The following is a 26,231-nucleotide window of genomic DNA, read 5'->3' as shown; positions in this document are numbered from 1 at the left end:
ACATTTTGACAGGGCCCAGTTTACCAAGTGATCCAGATCACTGTGTATGACAGCCCTGTCCTACTCATTATTACCACTCCACCAATCTTTGTGTCAACTACAAATTTTATTAACAGTGCTTTTATATTGTGACAAAGTTCCTCCTCTACCTTGGTGGGTCCTGCGCTTCGTGGCAGATTTGCTCACCTCAGTGATCTTCCCCACAGTCTGGGTCAACTCCTCCTGTGTCTGATCAGGAGTTGGGAGGTCTCTAGTGCTGCCGTGCTATTTGTTTCTGCAAGGGCAATCCAGGAGAAAAATGTGCGAAAGGACTGTCTGCTGATGTTTTCCCCCGGAGCAAGGAATGACTGACGACATTTACCCAGAACCCCCCGTGACCATTAACATTAGCATCAGGGGCCGGGGGATCATGGAGGACGGAAAGGGGGTGCTGAGGACTCCCGCTATCCCACAGTCCTCAGCAGTCTCGTAAAACTATTTGCATTCTTGCTTAGCGCCCAGTGTCTGTAGCTTACAACACGGTGTCTTTTATGGTTCACGGAACAGCTATTCAGTTTCTTTCCCCTACCCCAGCACGAGAAATGAAAGTTAAATAAAGCAATCCTTGAGTACTTACAATGTCACCCTCTTTGTACTGAATGCTACTGATAGAGGCGAATCTGCAGCACTGAAGAGCATTAGAGCTTTGCACAGTGGCAGTATCATAACCAATGAAGTTAATCTGAGGTGTGATTATTGCTACTTGAAAATCCGCTCTCTCCCCCTTCCTGGTGGTAGATGGTACAGTACTACTGTAGACAGCAGAAACTGTTACCATCTCCCCTCTTTTTGTTACACTCACCAGTAAATGGGACAGAACGGATAATAACCCTGTGTAAATTTTTGAAAGGAAAATGGGGATTAACTCACTTGGGACTGAGTCAATCCTGCCCTTTACGGTTAATAAAAATAGAGTCAGTCCAGACAAGAATAGGATACAGTGTATTTAAATCAGTGTCAGCAGCTGCAGCTGCTCCGCGTCAGTATTCACAGAGGGAGCCGCTGCAAGTAACGCAACCGTTGCTTCCCACCTACCTGGGCTACCACAGCAGTGCCCCCCCCCCCATTGTTGGCATGATGTTATGAAGAATGCATGAATAAGAATCACAGAGTAGTTACTGAGATCAAATGAGGGGAGGGAGCCACCATGGGCTATGACAGTCCATGCAGTTCAGAATCTTTTCTTTACGCAAGAGAGGAAGGGGTCTGATGAAGCTCAGCCCCCAGGTGATAAGATGAAGACAGTTACCAGGCGTTCTGTACCATCCACTGTCAGAAAAAGGGAGTCATTCCCATTTTCACCCCGGAGCCCCCGGCCACACTCAGCCAGGAGCACTCACTGGGCGGCCGTCTACCCCTGGGGAGGGGCAGAGGAGCGGATACTGCTCTTCACCGCAGCAGCATCGCGTCTGCCAGCAGCATTCAGTACACAGAGGGTGACATTTACAGTACTCAAGGAATTATTTATTTCACTTTTGTTTACCGTGCTGGAGGGGGGAAAAAACTGACGAGCTGTTCCGTGAACCACGCAAGACACCGTGTATTACGCTGCAGACATTGGGCGCGCAGCCAAAATGCAAATAGTTTTTCAGAGACCGCTGTGGAGACTGGTAGCTGTAGTCCTCATTACCCCCTCCCTCCCTCCATGACCATCCGTTTGAGTGTCTGGCTTCCCGTTACGGTTGTCACGCACCGCTGTGTATCCTGTAGTTTATATTTTTCAAACGCTTTGGCATTTCCTGTTCTTTAACGGAGCTCTGATAAAAGAGATTTGTCTCACCATACAGCGATCAGACATCTGTATCTCCCGTAAGGTTCAATGCAGGAGCTACTTTTGCATTTGAACTGCATCGCCACCCCGTGGTGATCAGAGCTGGACACGTGAAAGCAGGAAATGTCACTGTAAAGCTCTCGGGGATTTCCCTGTTTACCGCACTCCGCATCCGAGTTCGGATTGCGGACCAGAGCGGTCAGTGGTGCACTGTCCTGCCTAGAATAATAGGCAAGTGTAATAGAGATCCAGTGTATCAGAGAGCACAGGTGCTCCGTGTCAGTATTCACAGGGGTTGCCCCTGCAAGAAGCGCACCCGTTGCTTTCCTCCTCCCTCAACCTTCCTGGGCTACCGTGTCAGTGCCCCTCCCCCGTTTGTGTCATGAAGTTGTAAGGAATACAAGAATAAGAAACAGAGACTTGTTAGTGAGAGAAAATGATGTCGGGGGGGAGGCACTTGGAGGCAGCCTCCCCGGGGCTATGACAGTCCAGGCAGAATGGACTCTATTTTTAGACACCATAAGGGAGGAATTGACTCATTGCCAAGCGAGTCAATCCCAAATGTGATTGCAAAAATTTTCAGCCCCCAGTTTCAATGATTAAGCTTGTTATTAGCCGTTCTGTCCTATCTACTGCTAGCAGGTAGCATAATGTTGCCCTCGATGTTGAGAATTTAGGCGATGTGACAATTAGGCGGGTTTCCTCCTGGATGGTAAAGGCATCCAGAGAGGAGGAGGGAGATGGAGAGGAGCGGATACTGCTCTTCAGTGCTGTAGTCCTGTCTACCAAGCAGCATTCAGTACACATAGGGTGACATAGAGAAAGTAGTCAAGGAATGATTTCTTCCCTTTTTTCACGTGGTGGTGGGGGAAAGAAACTGAGAGCTTGTTCCCTGACCACGCCAGACACCTGTGTTGAAACCTACAGACAGTTGGAGGCTCAAGACAGAATGAAATAATTTTCAGAGACTGCTGTGGACTGTGGGATAGCTGGAGTCCTCAAGTCACGCCTCCCTCCCTTATGAGCGTCCATTTGAGTCTCTCTGGCTTCCCGTTACGCTTGTAACGCAGCGCTGTGTATCCTGCAGTTTTTTATCAAACGCTTGGCATTATCGTGACGTTTCCTAACGCGGAGCTGGATACAACAGATTTGTCTCCCTATCAGCGATCAGACCTAGTATCTCCGATGGTCCATGCTGGAGCCTTCTTTGATTTGATGAGACTGCATCGGCAGCCGTGCTGATCAGAGTCCACGCTGGACAAGCAGGAAATGTAATTCAAAAGTTCGCAGGACTTTTCCTGTTACCTGCCCAGCTCTCCGAGTTCAGATTGCTGTCCAGAGCGGTCAGTGCAGCACTCTGGATGCCGCCCGGAGGCCAAATAACGTGATTCCGTCCACACGAACGCTACCCAAGTTTATCAACTATCGAATTTAGCGCTACTCCCCTCGTTTGGGAGGAGTTCCGAAAATCGATTTAAAGGAGCGGTTAATCGATATTAACTCGATATTAATGACGACGTCGTGTGAACGGATACAGCGTTAAATCGGTATATCGGCCATTAAACCAATTTAAAGTCGCAGTGTAGACCTGGCCTCACACTCCCACCTGGGGAATTCAGCTGCTTGCAGAGAGACTTGAAAAGCTAAAAAGGAATAATAGTAATAATAATTAAAAAAAAAAAAAGATGGCTGGCGCAGCCCAAAAATCAGAATCAAAGGCAAGCTGAACACTTCGCCCCGGTGGCTGTAGGATTTGGAGCCAACTCAGGGCTGTGGAAACAGAACATTGCTCTTTGTTAACAAAATATAAATAACTCTTCACTGTTTCCCCTTCGAGGCATGTTTCTATGGAGGAATAAACCTCCATGGGGAGTTTATTATGTGTACATGAGAAGTGTGCCTCCTACTGAAAAACAGTAGGGGTGGTTTTCCCCCTGCTAGTCTCACTCGCGCCCTTTCACCACCTCTTTATTTATCCCCCAGGTTCTCCCCACCACCCCCATTTCTGTAACAAGTGAAGCAACACAAAGGGACATTCAGGTCATTTCGATCTTAGCTGCACAAAATGACACGGCATTCCCCCTTCCTATATAAACGATCAGTGTGTGGCCTGGGTTTCATTTGCAACTGTAAATGAAACAGGCCTGCAACTGTGTTTATAATCCTCCTTAATTGAATTTCTGTGACAAAACCCAGACAAAATTATTACCTTCAAGTTAGCAGCTTGCTCCAAGTTGCCAAGGGTTCCTGGAAAGCTTTTAGAAACACATGGCAGATTCTGATGCCGTGGAGCAGTATTTTGGTGTCGTTCATTTTTTTATCTATTTATTTATTTGGTCGAGGGTGGGGAGATACAGAGGTAAAGATGAGGTGACATGAGCAGGGCTGCTTCACTATCAGGGCCAGCATTAGGGTCTGACAGACCCCAAGCAAGAAAGAATGGAGGTACCTGGGGGGGAAGCACCTACAGTGGAATCAAACCTTAGGCAGTGATTTCGTGCTATGTTCAAGCCATATGCACAGAGACGTTAGATAAAAACATAAAACACTCTTGCTGGAACATTGCAATCCTATCTTATTTCTTAGGATTCAGAATGATAACACAAGAACCCAACCACAGAGAGACCATGCAGGCTGCTCCCTAAAACAGAGAGGCACATCTGCTCCAGGCTGGCTCTCGCAGATGAGCTCCAATTGCACACTTTCCTACTGAGCACTGTAGCCTGCAAGTATGACCAGAAAACCTCTTAGAAATTTCACAGATTCCAAGTTCAGAAGGGACCACTGTGATCATCAACCCTTCCCTCTTGTATTACACAAGTGTAACAGTGTGTACTGGACCTTTCAACTAAGCAGGGAAGGGAGGGGGGAGAAACCCCATCTCAGGCAGGAATGTTGGTGTGACCACAGCCCCAGGAACTGACTGAACTGGGAAGAGAAGAGGTGGTTCCAGCCAAGGACTTATCAGTGAAAAGGGGAAAAGTAGTCTCATAGCACAGGAGGGGCCAGGGCTCCCCTCTCTCCTGGCCAATCGTAAGGAGTTCTTAGAAGGAGAAGAATATATATACCTCCTCCATACTCAGAACAGGGTACACCCCAAAAAAGGAAGGAAGGCAGAGCCAGAGAGTCATGCTTTCGCTGGGCAGAATAAAGGCTCCAGAGTCGACACGAGCATTGGAGATGGGTATGAACGATGTGGTTGCTAGGATGGCCGTTATGTTTGGGACACTGAGTCCTATTTTGAATTACTTTGGGCTGCTGACCCAGTTTCAGGGGAAACCTGATGAACTAGATCAGGAGTAGGCAACCTATGGCACATGTGCCGAAGGCGGCACACGAGCTGATTTTCAGTGGCACTCACGCTGCCCGGGCGCTGGCCACGGGTCTGGGGGGCTTTGCATTTTAATTTAATTTTAAATGAAGCTACTTAAACATTTTAAAAACCTTATTTACTCTACATACAACAATAGTTTAGTTATATATTACAGACTTATAGACAGAGAACTAAAAACTTTAAAATGTATTACTGGCAGGAAAAACCTTAAATCAGAGTGAATAAATGAAGACTCAGCACACCACTTCTGAAAGGCTGCCGACCCCTGGACTATACTGTACTTCGTATGGGGCCCCAAAGAGAAGGGACAGATGGAGGGAGCTGCAGAAAGACCTCTGGCCACAAGAGGGAGTCCCAGCTACAACAGGCAATAACAGTTCCCCAAAATAATTCGTAGAGCAGATCTTTTAGAAGAACATCCAGTTTTGATTTAACAATTGTCAGCGATGGAGAATCTATCACCACTCCCATTGATCTCAGCAGGAATTTTGCCTGTGGACTAATAGCAAACAGAGCCCTTGATGGTTAAGTTTGACAGGGAGGAGATGGAAACAAGTCAGCCCAAGTCAATGCAGTTTCCTAGGTTGCCCCCAAGTCATCATAGCGACAGCTGTTCTTTGTCTCTCCTCCAGCTCAAGTTCAAAAGAATGGGTGGAACTGGGTCAAGAGAAATGGAGAAGGAAGAGCAGTGGTTTCAGAGTATCCCCCACTGCAGGCCACAGCAGCTCCTTCACAGACAGAGCAGACAGCTAAGGTTTATGGGTATGTGGAGGAGTTGGATGTGGGAATCAAATCCCTCTCTATTAAATTACTTCTGTCCTCTTCAGTGGTGGGGTAAGACGCAGGCACAGGTGGTGGAGAAGACTAAAAAGCAACACGGCTCATGGAGGAGAGGGGAATGTTCAGAATCCAGGTCCACAGGACCTAGCGACACCACCCGACTCTGTCGCCAGACCACTCCTCCTCCCCACTTGCTTTATCGCGAAGGGTTTCTAGGAGACGTTTCACCTCCTGTGGAAGAAGCAGGAAGAGACAGTCAGGTCCTACTGCCTCTCCTCAACATCTTCTCGGCTCAGAATTTGCCATTGCTTGTACGAACACCAGTTTTTGAGAGTGCTGATTAGCCCTGAGGCCTTTTCTTGTAAATTTCACCAACAAGCAACTCATGGCTCTCTAGTTTACCGTTTAAGAAGCATCTTTTTATAGGGTATGGTCCCTGTTTTTCCCCAGGCGATGAGCAAGCTGCACTGAACACCTGGAGCAAAGTGAGATAGAAAGGCAATATATTATATATATAAAAAATCAGGGCAGGAGACCAATGCCCTCCGGTGCAGGTGTAAGGGACAGATCTGGGGATAAATCCGTTACTGTGCTGTACTACTGCAGCAGCAAAGGGAAAAAAAGGGAAAAAATTTAAAGGGTGATGAAATGCTTTGAGAAAAAGCAATATATTTTTATGTACTTGTAAAAACCAGAAAATTCACTGCCAATGGATAATTGGTTTCATCTTATTAAACTGAAAACCTATTTGTAAAAGCCAGGCCTTTCTGAGCACAAATTTGATTCCTACACCAAAAGCCAATACAGCATTTTGCAGACAGAAAGCTAAGCACTGCAAGCCAGGTTCCATTAGTCTGAAAGCACAGCACTTGCCACACAGAAGAGAAATGGAACGGAAAGCTTGATTTTTGTAAAACACACTGTGAAAATAAGCTTGTTAATCCATTTCCCCCAAAATTGCAGGCCCTTCTCTCAAGCAAAGTCTGCTCAGGAAAACTTTATAAACATTTCAGTGCAATAATTTGATGATTTATAGATCAATCTTTTGGTATCTTTCCCTGCACGTCACGTTCAATTTCTTCCTTTCATTCCCTTCCCTCCTTCCCTTCTACTCCCTCTTTCATTAAATAGTTCCTCTGTCTAACTTGCCAAGGAACTGCCAATGGGCCCCTCATCTTACAGAAGAATAGGCCCAGTTTTACCAATGGGAAAGGGCCTCTAATGTACCATGGACAGAGTACAATGAAGCATGGAAATCTGCCTGTGTTAATGATGCTATTCTGCACTGATCAGTGAAAACAAAATCTTTAATAGCTAAATGACATCCAGTGTTTCTGTAGCCTGTTGAATCTGAAAACAGGGGAAGCAAAAATCGGTGTCCCTTGAGAGGTGGAATCAAAGAAGCTGCAATGTCCTTTTTTTCCAGGCCTGGCTGGAAACACTAGCAAAAAAAGAAAGAACCCACACTTTAAGCATGTTAGCAGTTTAAATCAATGGACATTAAGGTTTTGGATTAGTAAACAGATGAGTGTGTTGTCACAATTCAGGGCAACGGCACCTGAATTTCCCCTCTGTGGTCCACCAAGGTCACCCACTCGCAGACTTCCAGCTTCCCAACTGGTGCCTCTTTTGGGTGGAGACCCACATCTCACTCCCTTCTGACCAGGATCTGGCCAGGCTGCATGGCTCCCTGATTGCACTGCGTATTTCCCAACAAAGGCAGTCTGCCCTAAACGGACCTGCTTGCTTTCTCTTCAGAGACTGATAGAGTGATTGCCACAGATATAAAAGGCACCACAAAGTTCTAAGCAAGCCTACTTTATTCTTAAGGTAAAAAGCGTTAACAGAGAAAACAATAAAAGAACCTACATGCATCCTAATAAGCTTGTCAGAGTTCACCCAGTCATGGATTCTGGCAGACCCAGTTCTTCCAAGCCTATCCTAAAGAGTACTTGTGGTACCTTAGAGACTAACCAATTTATTTGAGCATAAGCTTTCATGGGCTAAAACCCACTTCATCAGATGCATGCAGTGGAAAATACCAATGAAGTGGGTTTTAGCCCACGAAAGCTTATGCTCAAATAAATTGGTTAGTCTCTAAGGTGTCACAAGTACTCCTAGTTCTTTTTGCTGATAGAGACTAACACCGCTACCACTCTGAACCCTATCCTAAGGATTGGGGCCCTATGCAAACTGGGGTCCTATCCGTGTGCTGGATCAGGAAGAAGGCCCTAAGTCCACCAAACCCGGGTTGTTTACCCAGTTCGAACAGCTATGTGCATTTGTCCCCAGGGGGGATGGCTACAATGGCCAATAACCAGGAAATTCACTAGCATATTCCCCCACCCTACCAGAGAGGGTATATACAATGCCACAACACACACAACTGCATTTTTCATGCCCTAAAGCTATTAACCCTAATTCAGAAAATGTATCTTAATTCAATAAAGTGTATCTTCATTCCATAAGGTTTCTTTAGGATACTATCAGTTTGTCACATATGTACTTACTTTTGCATATGCTATACACATATATACACGATTAATTACACAGCACAGCTGAAAGCATTAGTGCAAAATATCTTTCATCAGTAGAAATAACAATCTGTGACGCTTATTTTTAAAGAGAATGGAGCAAATCATTGTAAAAAAAATTCACCAACATGCTTTGACACTTTTATTTACTAATCCCATTAGGAACCCATTCATGAAGACTTCCCAGTTCAGCAGAGCACTAGCACATATTTGAGTGTTTGACTGAATCCCAGCCTGAATGCACCTAAGAAGTGCTGAGGACCCTCAACATATATTGGATGCTCTGCATCTCTCATGAGCAGGCTCTCTGGGTTGCTCGGTTAGTAAAAGGCTGCTCAATACAGGCGATCTTTGAATTAAATTAATGGAGAATTGTAGTCAATGGGCCAAATTCAGCTCTCAGGTGTGCCTGGGTAAATCGGATATGACACCACTGACTCTGATGAAGTTAATCTGGTGTAAACCTGAAGAAGCTATGAGCAGAAGTGGATGCAATATGTTTGGGACTACTCAGGACAATCACTGAAGATGGGAGGTCACAAATGAAGTTTCTTGTATAGCTTTCACAATTTAGGATGACAGAGCTTTGGTTTACACAAGGGGTAATCAATTATTTTTTGTCAAGGTCCAAATTTTTTGGTCAAGGTATAATCAAGGTCCAGACTCCAGAGAAAATAATACAAACATAATAATAATGATAATAATAAGTAAATAAAAATATTTTGTAGTCCACTGAAAAGCACTAGGTGGTCTAGATTTGGCCAGTGGTTTGCCTGTTGACTACCCCTGGTTCACACTGTAGTTTATGCTAATCAAGGTATTTGATTGATATTTCTGGTATTTCTGTTATAGAAACCCTTATTTTCATGGTATTACAATTTGTCAAAAATTCATTGGCTGTGCTCACAGCAGTCCAGATTTCCATAATACAATAGGCTCGTCTGAACTACTGCTAAAATTGATGTAATTTACGCCACTCAGGAGTGTGGAAAAAACACCTCCCCGCCCGCCAGACGTAAGTTGCTTTGACTTAAAACCATGTCTACACTGCACTATGTCAGCAGGAGACACTCTCCTGCTGCCATAGCTTCTGCCTCTTGTTGAGGTGGAGTGCGCTCTCCCTTCTACACAGCGTTTCTTCACCAGACGCGCTACATCGCTGCAGCAGTGCTGATGTAGCCACGGTACTAAAAACAAGCCCAACAATAAAGGGTCATCAACGGAGGTCAAGAATAAGCATTTTAGGACTCTTTAAATACTAGTTCACTCAATGAACCTAGACTAGCACTAAGGGGAAGTGTTAGAGTCCAGGAAACAAGTGTCTCACACAGCATGTTAATAATTCCCTAATGTTGTATTCTTAGCCTCTCTTTGCTGATCTGAAATATCTGACTCAATATAAAAAACTCCCTAGATATGTGTTTACATAGTTGGCTCAGTAATCTACTTGTAGAAACTAGGGTTTTGTGGGGGACGGACATTTCGGTTTTCTTTGAACACTGCTTGAGTTACACAAAATAAATGCAACAATGAGTCTGGTGGCTCGTTGTTTTTGTGGATACAGACTAACACAGCCACCCCTCTGATATTAAATAAATTAATCCTTAAATTTCTTGGATAAATTTTGTTTTTGTCCTCCTCATTTTGGGTCCCACATATGGCCTGTGGCAATTTAAGAGTATAACTGTCACGAGGAATCTCTCTGTAAGTAACCAAATAACTATGGACAACTCTGCAACAGGTCCCATATTTCACTAGTCATTCAAGCAAACTCTGATTGTAGTCAAATACCCAAAGCAAAGACTACAGGATCTGATCAAGTAGTTATTAGTCCATTCCAAATCTGGGCTCCAATCTTTCGCCTAATGAAAGCAGTTGAAGTTCTATGCAAGGAAAGGCTGAAGGATTTGGCCTGTAATTTTGCAAAACCCATTATCTACTTTTTGGTGTAAGTGGCTGATCATTTTTTCGTTGTGACCACTAGAGAGTGGGTGGCAGCATGTATAATACAGAGGCACCTATAAAGTTAATCACACCTATGCAACATCATTTTTCTCTTAGTATTTTCTTATTGTCATGTCTTTTTCTCAAGCTCTTTCATATTTGATCTCCTTGAGAAAAACAGCCTCGCCTACTGATATAAAAAAAAAAATAATCACAATTTTCAATGGCCAGGGATTGAGTTATCTGGTAACACCTGCCCAAACCCGTCAACAATGACTGAAATAAAGGCTGGAAATAGTCTTGTCTTCCTTATAAGTGGTTTGGGTGCTGAGTTTTCCACTGAATTAAATGGAGATTGAATAGACCAGCAAACAAGCTGAGTGGAAGGCATAACATCACGCTTAGGAAAGATCTACTGAAATTCACAGTTAACTATTTAATTCACCCATAAAAATTAGAAACGGGACCAACCAATAAATAACAGCACGACATTTCCTTTTCAAAACTCTCTCCAGCCCAGCAAATCTAACCAGGTTTATGCCACAAATAGTTTTTCTGCCATATAAGAGGAAGAAAGTTTGTGGAAGGACAAGGCAACTTCCCATTATGGAAGCTATTTTTGGATGTAATGAAAATTTTAGGCTAATTGCCAGAAACTTTATTCTCCAAAGTATAAATGGTGAAAGGCTGAAAATGTTTTACTTTTAGGTGCAAAAAGCCTTTAGAGAGCTCCAATTCTAACACAAAGTGACAAAAGGCCATTTTTGGAATTCTTGAACAAGAGAACAATAAGCTGTGAAAGCAAAGTGTCTCAACTTGCACCTTCCATTTTGGAACCATATGATCTTATAGTCATTTCCTTCCAAGTTTTCTATATAAAGGAATTCAGAAACAGAAGGCAGACTCTAGCAAAGAATAGGGGAGGGAGTTACTATGGCTGTAAATAGAGTCCTAAATACTTACTGCCTCTGCATCACTGATGTGTCACATTCAAAGTCACACTCAGGGAAATATCCTGTAATAACCTGAGGAAACACCAAAGAAAACGGTAAGTGGGGAGAGGACACACAGGATCAGGTCTCTGCAGAACAGAGCAGAGACTAAAAAAAAAAAAACACAAAAAAACGCATTACTATTATTTAAAAATAATTATTTTTAAATCACCTTGATATTTTGAATTAAGACGTAAATACAGAGTAGGGCAAAGACTACAAAAACGTTTCTGACAATGTTCATTTCAATGCGGCTTCGGAATTTGCTTTGCTTGTGAACACTCCAGTTTTGTATTTATTTTCTGCATTTATCCTAGCTACAGTTTTAGAAATTTTGCAGAAACAGCAACATAGCATTTGTTTGAAAACTGGATATGTGTATGGCCCTCATTACCTGAGTATCTGAGCACCTCCCAATCTTTAATGCACTCATTCTCCCAGACTCCCTATGAGGAAGGGCAGGGTTATTACCACCATTTTACAGATGGGGAACAGAGACACTGAAAGGCTAAGTGACTTCTCCATGGCCACAACAGAGATCTGTGGTTGAAACCAGGTCTGTGAGATCCTAAGCACTGGACCAGCCCTCTTGTTGTGGGAAGCTAATTTGTAAACAAGCACATTCGCTCCAGACATCTAATTCTTAAGAATTATCTTCACCCATTCAAGAAGGAGAAACATACGATGTGTCCAATCCAAACTAACCTACACGGCTCGCATTTAGAATTCCATGAAAGTCTCACAACAGGTTTACAGAACTGGAGAAACTCTTTCACTGCTAGATGACAGTGAAGAGGCAAGAGTAAGCTATTAATAGTATGAAACTGGACTGCAGTAGTGTCAGAAAGCTTCAACCTGTTTGGATCCCCTTGTGCGAGGTGCTATACAAACATAATAAATGACAGTCTCGGCCCCAAAGAGCTTACAGTCTAAATGACAGGCTTGGAAGCTGGAGACATAAGCAAGTAGACAGGCAGGAACACAATAATAAGGAAAAGCTCTGGCCTGGCTCTTTGGCAACATGGGCATTACTGAAGTCGCACTAGCAAGGATGCTCCTGAGGATTCTCCTCGAAAAGGGAAGGGCGTGTAAATAACATTCAGCTCAGATGATACTAATACCGCATACAGCTAGTGGGGGAGGACCATGTGCATTCCCATCCCTGCAGACAGCCCACCCAGTCTCTTTCCAGCCTCACCCCCACTCCATCCTTGGACGCCTCTGCTTTAGGGCAATGTTACACAGCCACCCTTGACAGTTCAATAGACCATAATATATACAAGTCAACCCAAGCCTTTTAACTCAAGATTGGTGGGGGTGGGAAGGAAGAGGGAGGGAAGGAGAGAGAAAGAGAGAAGAGGAAGGGGCTGTCTAAAAGGCATGCTGTAGCTCAACCACCAGCTACTGGATGGCTAAGGGGATTTTCATGGCTGCTGTGATGCAGAAGGTCAGACTAGACAAACTGAACGGTCCCTCTGCCCTAAGATGTAGGAGTCTATAAACTAACTGATGCGTGTGTTTGGAAGCAGTGATGTGTTTACCTAACACACTACTTAAGAAGTCAGAGTTTGAATTCCCTCCCAAGTTAAAGCATGAAGCTGTTCTCCTTTCTGTTAAAAAATAGACATGATTTATGGGTGGGATTTTCTAAGTCTGTCAGGTTATTTGGATGCTCTATTCCCACTAATTTTAAAGGAAACTGGGGTTCAAGTCCCATGTGGAGCTAGGAAAAATCTCAGCCTACATGTTTTGCAGAGCCAAAGAAGAAATTCTAAGCGAAGTATGACAGTGAGGGTCAAGAAGGGACTGTCAGAAACGTTAATAAGTAGAACTCCATGGAAAATAAGGACCAAACCTCACCGTGAACACAATTTCATGCCAGTTGCCATCTTGGCCAACACACCAGAGCTTGAACCGAAGACCTCCAGAGTTAAAAGCACAAACTGCTATAGCTTGAGCTAAAGAACCAAGCCACTCCTCCTGGGGCTAGAATAAAGTCATGTTTTTGGCAGATCAGGCACAGAGAAGGATTTGTAATGCACACTCCCCCGTGGGTTACACAGGAAGCTCCCACTGGCTTTAATGACAGTCAGATGCTACCAAGGGCAGAATATTACACTGAAGAGCACCACCTTCAAGAAGCAACAGCTGTGGTGTAGAGAACTGGGAGTCCGCGGACACAGGCTACACTCCCAATTCTGCCACAAACTTGCTGTATCATCCTATTCAAACCTCTTTGCTCCTCTGCACCTCTGCTTTCTATGTGTATAGAAAGGATAATGATGCTTGCACACCTTTGTGAAGCATTTTGAGGGCTGCAGATATAAAGACCTATGAAAGATGGAGTTTTGGTGCCAGAGTATAATATACCTAGCTATTTGTGTGGGTCTCTTCAGGATAGCATCTGAGCAATCTCATGATGGGTTTTAATCTTCACTTCACCCCTGCGAAGTAGGAAAGTACTATCCCAGGTTTACAAAGTAGATTAACTGCCTTGCCCAAGGTCACATAGGAAGTCTGTAGCTGAGTTAGCACTTGAACCCAGGTCTCCTGATTCCAAGTCCAATGCCCTATCTACTAACCCATCGTTCCCTAATCCTGAACATCCTTTGAAGCTCCCAATGGGTGTGCAAGGAACAAAGACAAATACAAGAGGTGAATTCAGTGGCTCTGATCACTTTGCATTGGTGTCAGTGACATTTAAGCAGGGAGCTGTAGGATTAACCTGAAATGAAAGAGTTTGTTGAATATGATGTTTGGGTTACTACATAAAACCACAAGAAAAATACTGTAACAATGTCAACATTTTCCCCTCCAAATAAATCTGACCCCTAACTGTTCAGTGCTAGGCTCCCAGCCCCACCACAGATTCCCCATGCCTGTCACTTAATTGCATAGCAAGGAACATCAACACAGCAGAAAAACCAGCCACAGATCATCAGTAGCTGAAGTCTCATGCATTGTATCAGTGTGATTGAAGGGGCAGCATGTGGCTGCACAATGAACCAAAAGGGAAACAGAAAAGCTAACAAGGTTCAGAGACAGACAGCTAACTTTTCAAACTGTGCAGGGTTTTAAAACCAGCTTTATTATTACAGCTGTGATTGCTCGCCCTGGTTTTTCTGAACAAAGTGGTGTTTTCTCTTGTAATATTTCAGAATCCTTTCATGAATCAGAAAACAACCCAGCCAAGTACATAAGGAGCAAATAGATAATAATGGAAATGAACCAATAATTTAAAGTCAGCGGAAGGTTCCTTGGGTTAACACTGAGACAAACCTGGGTCAAAACTTCAGGATTTGATCCTTTGATAAGATCCTCAGTGCAGAAAACCTGCACCCCTTTGGCCTGTACAGTGCTGTGCACCCATCTCACACAGAAGAAACAGTAACTAACTTTCCATAAATGTTGTTCTTCGAGATTGTCTTCGAAATGTTGCTCATGTCCATGCCAATGTAGGCATGTGCTCGCCCCAAGCACCACTGCCAGAAAGCTTTCCCTCAGTGGTATCCGTTGGGTTGGCTCTGGTGCCCCTGGAGTAACGGCCTCAAAGCACCAGTATAAAGGGCCCTGCTCCCTCACTGTCCCCTCAGTTCTTTCTTGCCAGTTACCTCTGACAGAGGGGTAGGCAGTGGGAGTGGGGAATTTGGAATGGATATGAGCAACACATCTCGAAGAACAACCGTTACAGAAGGTTAGTAATAGTTTTTTCTTTATCGAGTGCTTGCTCATGTTCATTCCCATGTAGGTGACTCCCCAGGAGCTGTGCAGGTGAAGGGTTCAGCATTCACTGGCATGCTGACTGTAACACCACTCGGCCAAAACCCGCATTGTCTCTAACTTGCTGGGTGATGGTGTAGTGGGACACAAAAGTATAGACTGATGGCAACATTGCCGCTCTACAGATATCCTGGATAGGAACTTGAGCCACGAACACTGCCACTGATGCTTAAGCCTTGTAGAATGAGCTGTCAGCAGAGGGGCCGGAACTTTTGCTAGGTCATAGCATATGTGGATACAGGAAGTGATCCACGATGAAATTCTTTGGGCCAAGACTGGACAGCCTTTTGTTCAGTCTGCAATGGCTACAAAAAGCTGAGAGGAAATCAGTACTGGGCTCAGTGCTGGGTCCGTGTCTCTGTTCCAAGGGAGGTGGTGAGGGAACTCTCGACTCCGATACGATGGAATAGGACCTCCGAGACTATGGACTCTGGACTGGTGGAAAAGCCCAGGGGTTCTAGAACAGCCACTGTGGTGGCATCTGTCACTGCACCAGTGGCCAGGCCATCGGCAGAATGCCCTGGCTCATGTCGACCATCAGGTAATGGCAATTGGAACAGTGTCTGCTCCTGTGGGAGGCACACAACTCCACCTCTGAGTCCGACTCTGAGGAGTTGCTTCTTGGTGAGAAGAGTGGAACGATGCCGACCGATGTTGGAGAGCAGTGCCGGGAGGGAGAAGACTATGCTGTGGCATCATGGCTAGCTTGCCTTTTGAGGGCACCTGGGGTCTCGGTGCCGTGGTGGCCACTGCTCTCAAATGGTGGGGGATGGCAGTACTGGGAGTGAGAACAACTCCCTTGGCACTTCAAACACCTCCAGCGTGGACGGTAGCACCAGGGTAGTTGAACTCCTATGGCTCTCTCTTGGTGGAGAGTCCAAAAATGCCAGACTCAACAGTGCCCTTCCTGGGACCGGACTCAATGGTACCATCTGCACTGCTGGTGTCTCTGAGTGGCTTGGCATGGGTCACACTCTGCCAACATCTCTATGTCTGACTGACCTTGAGGTTGGGGATCACCTGCAGTCAGTTTTCCTCTGCTTCTTTCTTAGCACCAGCAATGAAGAGCGGTGCCAAGAGTCCCGTGCAACAGCTGTCTTCTTTGGCAGCGGGGATGACTGTCGGTGCGGGAAGTCCCAGGAAGCAGAAGCAGAGTCCTTCCTTGGCTCCGGAGAAGCAGAAGGGCTGGCACCTCCCTTTGAGACGCTGGGGCACTGCTTACTGAAGCTGAAGTACTCTGTGCCAGGTCGGCACGACTCAGCTCCGAGGGCGGGCGAAGTGCTGCCTCAACAAGGAGGAACTTGAGTCTGGTGTCCCTGTCTTTCTTAGTTCTGGGCCTGAAGCCCTTGCAAATTCTGCAACATTCCTGCTTGTGAGCATCCCCCAGATACTTGAGGCAGCTGGAATGTGGGTCACTATCTCTCAAGAGGACTGAGGCATGCCATAGTACTGGGGAAGGGCTAACCTGGGTCTGCTAATCAGTGTTCACTCTAATTTTTTCCACCCATGTGCGGAATTAATTTTGTTATGTGCACCAATATGGAGATGGTGTGATACATCACCTTCATATTGGAGCACACAACAAAATTCATGTGGTGGGGGTGGGGCTGAGAGGTTTGGAGTGTGGGAGGGGACTCAAGGCTGGGGTACCAAGTCGCCGCGGCCGGCTCTGGCCGATGCCACCCCAGCCAGTTTGGGCTGGAGTATGGGTGCCAGTCCAGGCTGCGGTATAGTTGGGGTTGGGGGGCCGCTCTGGAGTGGCAAGTTGAGGGCCATGCTAAGGTCCCTGGATGGGTTCCCTGAGCGCCTGCTCAGCAATAAATAGGCTGCTGCGTGGCCATGTGGCTTACAGGGCACTTAGCTGCCAATCTAACTTATTAACTAACTGAAACTTAAGCACTACAACAGAACCATTGTACAGTAAATAAGCAAAGTTCACTGAGAGAGGTACTTGCAGGAAAATGCAAGGATGAGCTGCAGTTCCAGCCATCATCATGGGCAGTAAGAAGGAACTGAGCGGGTGGCAGGGCCTTTTATACTGGTGCTATGAGGATGACACTCCAGGGGCACCAGAGCCAACCCAACGGATACCACTGAGGGAAAACTTTCTGGCGGCAATGCTCAGGGCAAGCACACGCCTACATTGGAATGGACATGAGCAAGCACTCAAAGAACAATCACATACAAGCTGGAGATTAAAAGCTACGAATGACATAGTGCCTATCTCTTACCCAGCTGCACAAGGGAGTAGGAGCGAGTACCTGTTCCACCACGCATTGCAGAGCTACTTAGGGCCTGTCACAGTTATAGCACCAGTGCTTGAGGAAGCTTTGGGCCTAGGTCCCTCCAAAGCAATGGGACAAGAAGTGGGCAGCAAGAAACCAGAGCCACAGCCATTAGAGCTGCAGGTCACACATGGGGAAATGTGGGGGATGGTGCTGAAGGCTAGCCATGGGTGCCACAAATGACTCTTCCCAACCAATGCAACTGGGTAGCCCAGGAAAGAACGTACCTCTCCAAGGCACTATTCTTCCTGATACTCCCTCAGAACAGTTGCTATTAAGCACAATCCCTTCCTATGGGCTGGATGCAAAGAGCACAATCCAGCCAATCATTTCTACTAGTGAATATTTTTTTTCTTAAACAACAAATTGGTCAAAGTGCATCTGATTTATAAAAGCACCAACATCCAAACATACACAGGAAGCAAAGTCATTTTCTTTGTGAACTTTTCTACAAGTCGCATAAATTTGGTGGACATCCTTGCATAAAACATGAGATAAGAGGGGGCTTGTTTTTTAGACTGCATATCTGAGATGGTTCCTTAGATACCAGAGAAAGACTGAAGGCACGTCTTGGCTCTCAATCCTTTTTTTTTTTTTTAAAAAACAATTTTCGGAAAGCTAAAGATGCCTTTGACATAGAACTGATGAGAAACAGGGATGTTATCTGTATCACTCTGGGTAACATGCCAAACCATCTGGAGAGACCATCATATTTAAAAACCCTCCTGTTTGCTACTGATTATGCAACCGAATTAAAACTGATTAAATGATTGACTGGGATCCAAGACTGTTTATCTGCACATAAATCACACTCACACTATACTTGGCCAGTGTGGATTTGGCAGCCTTGGGAAGAACACCTCTTCGGCAAACTGATTATTGCAGTAATTAAAATATCAATGAAGTACACGTCTTTGGGAGAGAGATGTCAGGGGTTCCTGAAACAGTGAATCCATGAAATATGAATTCAAACAGGCTCCCAATCAAAGTTTTGAAAACAGCTCCTGATAGAGTATTAAGTATTAATTTGTTCCTTCTGGTGGGTATGTGATGTTAGAAGAATCAAAACCCAGGGAAGGATAGGCACAAATTAAGTAGTCAGACATGCCAACGGGATGGTAGATACATATCTTATGAGTGCAAAGGAAATAAAAAATAAAATAGAAGGTGTCCTGTCAATTCAGACATGGTGTTAATAGCTAATGAATATGACAGTACCAACTGCAGTTTTCATAGCTATTAATCTAAACTGAAAATTGGTAGCAGACTGCAGCAAACAAAAATAAATCACACTTTGTTCAATTTGAAGATATATGTGTCAAATAACTCCCATCCCCACCCTTCTCCCTCAGCAGAACTCTCTACCCTGTCATACAGCTCCGCAATGAATGTGACATTTCAAAAGCACAGAACTCCCAGATGAACTGAAAAGTGACATGATTTCATACTACTAAACACAGCTAATCTACTTGGGGGGAGGGGAAACCCACAACTTTTGTATTTATTTGAAGCATGAGCCATGAGATGCATTTCCAATCCTGAGAACTATTTAACATGGGAGATGCCCGGGCGGGGTGGGGAGGGGGCGGGAGGGGGAGGGAGAGTTACATATCCCAGCATGGAATCCAGATGATGCCTCACAGTTCTGATCTTCTCGGCCAAGTTACATGCAGGAAGTATGAGAGCATCAGAGCAATGAAATATGTTCTAGAAAATAAAAAACCCAGGGATGTATACAGACAGCAATGTTATGGGCCCCGTTGTGAAGCTATTAGCATTTACTCATGCAGGAAGCCAATGGGACTACTCGTATGAGTAAATGCTCATTGTTGAGAGTAAGAATCCCACAACTGGGCTCTATATAAATAAAGTCTTCTATGAAATGTGAACACAGGATACGTCCATAGGGGGAAATGTTTGGATGCCATATGAGCAGACGAGGTCCCAAAAGGCAGTGTTGCACATGGGGGTTGGAAGTAAGAGGCAGTACCCTCATGTGCTGATCCATGGCAGCTCTCATGGTAGAAAAGCATCTGGGAGAGAGTGCCACCCAGCCCCATTCCCAACTCTGCTCCAGCCTTGGCCCCGAACCACAGCTCCATTCCCAGCCCCAGATCTGCCCCAACTGTGGCCCCAGACTCAACTCCCTTACCCGTCTGCATCCCTCTCTCCAACCCACGGTCTCACTCCCAGCCCTGGGGGAGGGGCGGAAATGGGGGGTGGGGGAAGGGGAGACAACCCCATACAGTTTGGGGGCCACTGCTATAGACACTGCTACAGCCCAGAGACTCCCCCCTAGCTCTGGGCTGGGAGTGGGAAAGAAGAAAAGAGGAATTCTGTACCCTCCTTCTGCCCACTAATCAGTCCATGTGTACTTTGCCCACACAAACCCCAGTTGCTCATGTGGTGCTGAAAGAGGACAATTTGCCCCCAAGTGGGTCTTTAAAAAGAGGCGCTTCCAAAGTCCTTTGTTATGATTCTGTTACTTCTCTTAGCTCCTAACTGCCTTCTAGAAGCTACAAACCAAAATATGTAGATTCTCTCCTGTTCTGTCTGATCTCCTTTCCTCTGGTAGCTTCAACAGAGCAGGCAGGGGCGGCTCCAGGCCCCAGCAAGCCAAGTACGTGCTTGGGGCAGCAAACCACGGGGGGCGCTCTGCCAGTTGCCGCGAGGGCGGCAGGCAGGTTGCCTTTCACGGCATGTCTGCGGAGGGTCCGCTGGTCCTGTGGATTTGGCGGACTTCCCACAGGCGTGCCACTGAATCCGCGGGACCGGGGGCCTCCCGCAGGCAAGCCGCCAAAGGCAGCCTGCCCGCCGTGCTTGGGGCGGCAAAATACCTAGAGCCGCCACTGAGAGCAGAAGCCTCACTCACCACCTTATGTTTAGTTAATTCTTATGACAGATTCAGCAAAAGAATTCACAACACTGTTTCTGTTATCCATAGATCTAAATATGGATGATGCTTTAATAACTACTGTTAATATGGGTAATTTCACTCATCACAGCAATGCAGCCATTTCTGGGGTGGAACAAGAGGCAGTTATTGAACAAAACAGCTGACAAATTATATGAATATGAATAAAATTTGTCAACTATTTTGGGACCCATCAAGATGAAAGACTCTACATAAATATATATTACAGTTTTACTGGACAGCTGATGATAACCTGAGATCCAAAGGAAACTCTCTCTCTAATAAAAAGAGACGAGCTGCTACATGAATCAATTCATTCTCTGTTTTTCAAACAATATAAAGCAGTTATAACTTTCAAGGAGCCACACCTCATCTGATTTTTTTTTCCTAGGCTACTTACCAGGGACTGAACAATAAGTAAACATTTGAAAAGTGTTCCTCTGAGAGCAAAGGTTTAGATTTGAGTCACAGGATCCATTGAAAAGAAAAATTGCTTCTGTATATTGGGACAGTGCTTTCCTTTCTGAAAATTTTACAAAAAGAATAAATGGAGATAATCTCTTTACAAGGTATAGCCCATAAGGAAATTCATTATTATTTTTTCTAACTTCAACAGAGTTCTGAAAGAGTCACAAGAAAAAAAAATATTACGTGGAAGAAAGATTTCCTCACACCTGCATACAGCATGGGTACATTTTAAGGGCTGGATCACAGTCTTGAGCGATAACTGAACTGTTAATGACAATGGGCGATGGGCAACAGAGAGAAAGGTACAAAGCCCCAAGTGATCAAGCGTATACAGCCCAAAATTGAAGAGTAAATATTCAGGGGCCCACCCCTGCAAGGCAGAAGGGATCATTGTGATCATCTAGTCTGACCACCTGTATAAGACAGGCCAGAGAACTTCCCCCAAATAATTCCTACAGCAGATCTTTTAGAAAAACTCCCAATCTTGATTTTAAAATGGTTAGTGATGGAGAATCTACCATTATCTTGGCAAATTGGATCCATTCTTGCTCAGTGCACAATACCCACCTGTTGCACGTTTTACCTGAGGCTCTCAAACATTTTATTACCAATTAGTCCAGCCTTATAACTCCACTTTGAGGTACAGTAGGAAGGAATTATTGTCCCCATTTTGCAAATGGAAAACTAAGCCACAGAGAAATTGGAATACTAGCCCACTCTAAACACTAGGTCCCGCTGCCTCCCTTCCCAGACATACTGAGAACAGAACTCGGAGCTTAACTACAGTTTTCAATATTGTACATTTCACATTCAGCTGTAACTACAGAACTTTAGATTCTCAGTTCTCGAAGGACAGACATCCACAACAGAATGAGAGAGGAAGCAACTCGGACTGATTGATCAAAGACAACATTAACGGCTAGATTCTGCTTTCAGCTGCACTACTGTGAATCCAATGTAATTCTGTTGACTTCGTTGGATTTACACTTGAGATCAAAATTTGATCCTAACAGTCTAAATTAAGCCACCAGATGCCTGAAAATCATTTTCTGTTATAGCTGTCACTCATTCTTGTAGTCAACTTGACTGTGCACTGTAAGGATGGCAAGCACCTGAGAATGCTAAGTAATCTTCCACACAGGACATGATGTAGTACCTAGACAAAACAATGTGAGTTCCAGACAATAGGCTGGAATGTGAGTTCCAGATGGCAGGCTCATGAATGGTCACCTGAGGCATCAAATTCTTGTCCTAAATGAAGAATAGGTGACTGGCTGGGTTAAGGACACAGCAATGGTTCCTGTGTTTTGCTATTCCAAGCAGAGTCTTTAGGAGCAGGTACCGTATCTTCTATTCTTAGCACATATTCACAACTCCCATTAGAGTTAAAAAATTGAGTTTTCGATCAAAGTGTAGGGGGAGAGAGGAAATGTCTTCAGCCACAGAAAATGCACTCCACTTCACAGTGAAGTCCACCATATGATTCAACCCTTTTACTGAAGAGAGGACTGCCAAATAACTGGAACAAAGGTTGCAATTTGCAAATTTTGAACCAAGCCTATCATGTAGTAAGTGACTTATGAATATCTTGTTGCAACACGATGATGGCAGAGGAGAAGAGCAACTAACTCTTCCAGTGGCACTTATTTACCTTGGGCCAGATTCTGACCTGTTAACTTCACCAGGCTTGATTCACTCTTGCCCTGCCCCTCGGGTAGTCATTTCTACTGTGCAAAATAAGTGGTACATATCAGGTGTAGGGCTACAGTGAACTGGGCCCATAAATTCCAATCAAGTTACTCCACATTTGCATTGGTGTAACCTGGGTCAGAATTTGTCCCTTGCTTTATGGTTATAACAGGGGTAGGTGACCTGTGGCACGCAAGCTGATTTTCAGTGGCACTCACACTGCCTGGGCCCTGGCCACCCGTTCGGGGGGGGGGGGCTCTGCATTTTAATTTAATCTTAAATGAAGCTTCTTAAACATTTTAAAAACCTTATTTACTTTACATACAACAACAGTTTAGTTATATATTGTAGACTTATAGAAAGAGACCTTCTGAAAACTTTATAATGTATTACTGGCACTTGAAACTTTAAATTTGAGTGACTAAATGAAGACTCAGCACACCACTTCCGAAAGGTCGCCGAGCCTTGGGTTATAACATGCTTCTCCCTATGCATCAGACAGTATATATGAAGATCACATCATTTAACATCTTTGAGGTAGGAACATAGCCATTTTTATGTCCAACCTATCACACAGGCCTACCCACTTTCTGCAGGTAGGCAGCCTGCAACATAAAGGATCCCATTCCCATTGAAGGTCACGGTAAAACTCCCACTGACTTGAACAAGAGCAGAGTTAGGATAGCACTGAGCATTTTTTAAAATTCCACGCCTCAAGTCCATGATCCTTTGCTTTACTTTACAGTCTGTGGCAGCCTTAGAAACAGACCAGGTCTCCCAACTCCCACACTTGTGCTCTAATTGCGTGTCTGCATTTCATCTCAAAACTAGAGCCACTATTACTTTATTAAGACAAAATCCTGCTCTGAGGAAAGCAGCACCCAGCGGCTCTTCATAACTCATGCTTCAGTATAACATAAAGTGTACAACTCCATCACTAACTCGCCAGAGCAGAATCCAAGTCCAAGACAAATGGTCCTGCCACAGTCCAAGTTCCAAGTACCACAAGATAAACTAATCAAGAATAAGAAAATACAGAACCAGCGCTGCAAGCCCCTATTCACATGAGCAGTCCCACTGAAATCTTCTTTGAATTCCTCATACTCTGAGAGCTCCCTTCACTGGCATATCTCCTGGGCCTCCTTCCTTCTATGTCTCTTAAACTTTGTGGATGATTTATTGCTTTTAAAAAAATGTAGTTTTGCTCATCACAAAGCCCTCCGAGTTTGGCCGGATACAATAAAGATGTTATAATGTCTTCTTTGAGGAAGGCTCTCCTTCTTTCTGTCAGTTCCTCTCTCTTTTCCTCAGTTATGGGTCCGAGATCTCAGGAAAAATAGCTTAGAGCCTTCATAGTCAATATCCTTTATTTTAAGCAGCATACATGATTTTATGTCTCTCTTGAGAGTCTAGTCTGATATAACCATCATCACTGAAGGGCTTGCTTTTCATCCAATAGGGGCACTTGCAGGGATTCTGTATCCCTGTTCAATGTAAATTTCACTGAAAGCTCACGCATCAGATTATTATGACTACTTGTATTAAAGTTGTGCCTGGCGGTCAGCGCCAGCATGTTAGGCACCATGCCCACACACTGAACTTCTTGTGCAAGGCTCTTTTACAATCTGAACAGACACAGAGATTAAGTGACGTGCCTAAGGCCACACAGGGAGTCTGTGGTAGAGTCAGAAACTGAATGAACCCAGCTCCACCGGGTACCATTCCAGTGCCTAAACCATAAGACCATCCTTTTCCTCCCACCTATCTCTGCTTAGAACTCCCCGCTCCGAGTTTTCAGCTGCATCTCTTGCTTGCTACTATCTCAAGTATCATTTCAGTAACAACATTACTAACTGCAGTTGGTTTTTCTGAGCATACATCTCCAGGGGCAACCATGCTGCTAAAAAATTATCATTTGTGAGTCCATACTGGTAGCATGGAATCTATTAGAAGAGACTAAACCAATCTGCATCCTGCTATTAATATAGGTCAGACACAGCATTTAAAAATTAAAGTGCCAAATTCTTCTCTCAGCTACTCATCTGCACCACACAGGCACTTCCAGGGCAAAATTTGATCCTAAAAAATTGTTTGAAATATTAAAGCACTATAGTGTTTCTTCAGCTAGAGGAAATTTGAGCTGAATTTTGAAGCTTTCACTCCCTCTCTTGCTTCTGTATTACAAAACCAGCAATTATGAATCTCTTCAAATTGTTTAGCTCCACTCTTTGCAGAAATAAATATTACAAAATGAGACAAGTGCCAGTCTTGAAAACGCTTGTCCTGACAGAAATGTACAGATTTTTCAAGCTCATCTACAAAATCTCTTTAGGTCAATCCAGTCCAGTAGGAATTACAAATGCTAAGGAGCTATAAAGTGAGGGCCAGATTCAGATGAGAATCTGTACAAAGTACAAAGGAAAAAATCAAGACAGACAGGAAGAGTCTTGAAACACCCACAGTAAGTTCCCAGATACACAGCTCATGACTTGTTAAGTGAGTTGAAGTGGAATGGGTGTAAAGGATGGAGAACCTGCCAGAGGTTGACAAGCCAAGATGAACTGAAAAGAGGAACAGTTATAAGGAAAGACTTCTTTTCTCTGCAGTGATGAACTGCTCCATCCAATTACAGCACCACTGAGCAGAGAGGGATTAGCCTATGGTATCTGAGCAGAAAGACTTCAGGCATCTTCTTAAAGGAATTAAGATATTGGAAAAGATATTCCCAGTAGGAAATGTTGTCAGCCTGCTTCAGCTACACAGGCTGTTACAACAGACTATGCGATCTCCATGCTTATGTCTTTTAAACACTATGGACATTACTCAACTATCAAAGATGCACTTTAAATAAGCATCCTTTGTTTTTTCCAGCTGAGCAGGTAGACATACGCGAACACTACACAGCAGCATGGACATTAATAATGGTGATCTCGCAGTAATATTATTCATAGATGTTAAGGCCAGAAGGGACCATCTGATCATCTAATCTGACCTCCTTCATAACACAGGCCATAGACCTTCACCTCATTACAGCGTTTAGCTGAGAACATGGTATGTATTTGTAGAACACGGTGTGCTATGCACTTTTGCCTACACATTTCTACAAACAGGGGTGCTGGAACAATGTGTATAGTAGGGGTTCTCAGAGCCACTGAACCAAACTGTAAACCCTGTATATAATGGAAACCACTTCCACCCAGCACCCATAGGTTCCTGTCTACAAATATTCATGGAAAAATATCTACCTTTCTTGGGTCATGCCACAACTCTACTGGCATAATCTCAAAGGGTCATTATTGGGCAACTCAAATATTTACAGGATGCCCAGGGTAAAATTGAGCATGTCTCTCTTTATGCCCGCAGAGAATTAGGCTGCTGTGGAAAAGCATCACTCTTTAACCCCTACTGTACTGGCTGCTGCTAATTTGGATTTGCCTTCTTCAGCCTTCATGACGTCTCTCACTGTTTTGGTAACTATTGCTTGCACTGCCTCTGCTATTGCTGGCACTACACAACCACAGTACGCGAATGATACTTTTCGGCTCATCTACCACAGGTAGAGAAGATTACAAAGCAGCACGATCTCCTGAATGGATTACAGAACACAGAGCAGGTCTCCACAGGATTGTCATCTCACAAGTGGAACAACATTCTGATGGCCCACAAATTCCATGTGTGCAGTAGATGTGGCAGACCCCAAG

The 26,231-nt window shown here is 44.5% G+C and overlaps 1 protein-coding gene and 1 pseudogene across 2 annotated transcripts in view; one reads left to right on the top strand and one right to left on the bottom strand.

Annotated features, from left to right (window-relative positions):
- The window catches only part of SEMA5B (semaphorin 5B), a 403,624-nt gene that overhangs the window by 272,634 nt on the left and 104,759 nt on the right, over window positions 1–26,231 (bottom strand). For both annotated transcript variants that reach the window (XM_075070297.1, XM_075070298.1), the window contains exon 2: window positions 11,366–11,427. The gene's annotated coding sequence lies outside the window, so the exon portion shown is untranslated. The remainder of the gene's footprint in view (window positions 1–11,365; window positions 11,428–26,231) is intronic.
- LOC142047414 (U4 spliceosomal RNA) lies at window positions 682–897 on the top strand (annotated as a pseudogene).

This window comes from Chelonoidis abingdonii, chromosome 10, assembly GCF_003597395.2.
Source record: "Chelonoidis abingdonii isolate Lonesome George chromosome 10, CheloAbing_2.0, whole genome shotgun sequence".
Classification (NCBI taxonomy): Eukaryota; Metazoa; Chordata; order Testudines; family Testudinidae; genus Chelonoidis; species Chelonoidis abingdonii.
This window is presented reverse-complemented; position numbering and strand designations above follow the sequence as displayed.